The sequence below is a fragment of the Mus pahari genome, chromosome 1 (assembly GCF_900095145.1).
Source record: "Mus pahari chromosome 1, PAHARI_EIJ_v1.1, whole genome shotgun sequence".
In the NCBI taxonomy this organism is placed as follows: Eukaryota; Metazoa; Chordata; class Mammalia; order Rodentia; family Muridae; genus Mus; species Mus pahari.
The window spans coordinates 143494363-143497091 of record NC_034590.1 but is presented as its reverse complement, the minus strand read 5'-3'; positions in this window follow the sequence as shown (position 1 = coordinate 143497091).

Genomic DNA, 2729 nt, shown 5'->3' with positions numbered 1-2729 from the left:
TATTACCCAGAGTAGCTGGCGACAAGTGGAGACATCTGCCTTTCGTTAGGAGACCAGCTCCTTGTCGGCTGCAGACAGGCTTTACTTTTTAAAATAAGCTGTCTCTAAGTAGTTTTGTTAATGATAACTTTAGTTCTGGGAGTATAGTAAAGACAAACAGTGTGTGTGTGTGTGTGTGTGTGTGTGTGTGTGTGTGTGTATGTGTGTGTGTGTGTTTGTGTGTGTGAATTGTGTGTCTTCTGAAAATTCTTCATTAAATGACAATGATAATTGCAATGTCAAAACTTGGACAGGAGTGGTATAAGGAAGTAAAAGAGTGTAATTCATAGTGAAGACAGCATCATGGATAAGCAGGGTGAGGAGTGTGATACCAACAAGATGGCCTTGGGTGCTATCCTCAAGCATCTTACTGTATGTATGTATATATGTATGTATGCATGCATATATGTATGTATGTATTAAAGACAGGCTCTCTCACTGGCCTAGAACTTGTTAAGTCAGCCTGGCTGGCTGGCCACTGATCCCTGTGATCCATCTATTTTAGTCTCCTCAGTATCATGATGACAAATGAGAATCACACCTGGCTATGTCTTATGGGTTTGGGCATCAGATTCAAGTCTTCTTTTTTGTACAATACGCATGTTACTGACTACTGGCTCCACAGCCTAGAAAGCACCAATTTTCTGAAGTATTATTACATTGCATTGCATGCTGACCCATTCCTTGTGACGATGTGAAATATTATATATATATATATATATATATATATATATATATATATATATATATATAAAATTGAAATTATTCCAAAGATCAACAGAGAGCAGCTGAGTAGATTTCAATATCTGCCAAAGGGTGGAGGAGGGGCCTGGCTGCCAGCATGATCCCTATTGCTAGACCTGGTGTTTTATCATTTTGTTGCTTGTTAGGGACATTCAAAGGAGATGGAAATTTAGCAGACCAAGGAAGCAGGCATTGTGATCATAATATGTTCACGTTAGGGAGCTTGAAAAAGCATTAACCCAGATGGATAGTGTGGTGTGCATCTTTAAACCCAGCACTCGGGAGACAGAGGTAGGTAGATCTCTCAGTTAGAGACTAGCTTGGTTTAGAGTGAGTTTCAGGACAGCTGGGGCTACACAGAGAAACTCTGTCTCAAAAAAACCACCCAACCAACCAACCACCCAACCACCCAACCAACCACCCAACCAACCACCCAACCAACCACCCAACCAACCACAACCACCCAACCAACCACCCAACCACAACCACCCAACCAACCACAACCAGCATTGACCTAACCAACATTATCATCACGTTTCGGTCTTTAGTTTCTATCACAGTTTCTGAAATGTCAGTCATGTCAAAGACACCACTGGGGCAGGAATTCTGGACTCTTGGCTCAGCACATCTGTTTTCCCAGAGTCTTGTATATCCTTGTACGCTTTCTTGTGGAAGGGTTATTTCTTTTTTGGTGAAACTTCCTGGATCTAAAGTGGTTCCTAATGTGAAGTGCTCAGAAAAAGGAAATTAGATTGTTTTCCCTATCCTGGTTCTTTACTCTGTTCCCTCCATTCCTCCTTCTCTTTTCTTCCCTCTCCATTTACACCCCCGCCTTTCTTCCAATCCACGTGGTCTTCCCCCTCCCCCCCCCCGCCTGCCTCCCTCCTCTCTCCCTTCCTTCCCCCTTACCCTCCTTCTTCACCCATTCCTTCTATTTTTGGGCACCCAGTGTATCAGGTGTAGATATTTCCTTGGTGTTTATCTTTTTGGAGGCAGGCTGCGTGCTCCCACGTATATAGGTAGTGAGTCTTTATCTGTTGCCATGGCTCTCAGATGGCAAACACATTTGAATTTATTATCATTGTGTTGGTTGTATCCGTTTATGGACTCATAACAAATTTTCCAGAAAAAAAATGCAACTCCCAGCGACGTTTGTAATTTTGGTGACCACGAGGCTCTGTCCTCGGCTTCAGAGACTCTCATCAGCTGCATGAATGCTTTAGTCCCCTCAAGGCTCAGATGAGCTTTGTGCTGAGCTCTGCTCACTGTTGCTGGCAGGACTCAGTGTCTCAGGTTCTGGGCTTCAGACTGCTAGTAGTTCTTTACAACAGGATCCATTCTTCTGCACAGTGATAACATGGAAGCTTTCTTTCTCATTGGGAGCAAGGAGAGCTAGCAAGATGGAAATTAGAGCTCTCTATAATCCAAGCTTGGGAATGGTACATGGTTGCTTTTGCCACACTTTAACTTTACTGTTAAAGTTCAGATACCAGGTCTGGGCTGTACTCAGCAGGAGCTTTTGTGCTGCTGCTGGTAGGTGTGGGGGGGGGGAGGGGGAGGGGGAGGGGGAAGGGAGGGTTCTGCAATCTTCCTCACTACAGTTCTTTGTTCAGTAGGTAAGCAACTCCAGGGTATTCCGAGGTTTTTTTTTTTTTTTCCCTAATATCCATTTATCAGAGAGTACATACCATGTATGTTCTTTTGTGCCTGGGTTACCTCACTCAGGATGATATTTTCTAGTTCCATCCATTTGCCTGGAGATTTCATGAAGTCATTGTTTTTAATAGCTGAGTAAATTGTGTAAATGTACCACATTTTCTGTATTCATTCATCCGGGTTCTTTCCAGCTTCTGACTATTCTAAATAAGTCTGCTATTGTACTGGATAGCTTTGTGTCAACTTGACACAGCTGGAGTTATCCCAGAGAAGGGAGCTTCAGTTGGGGA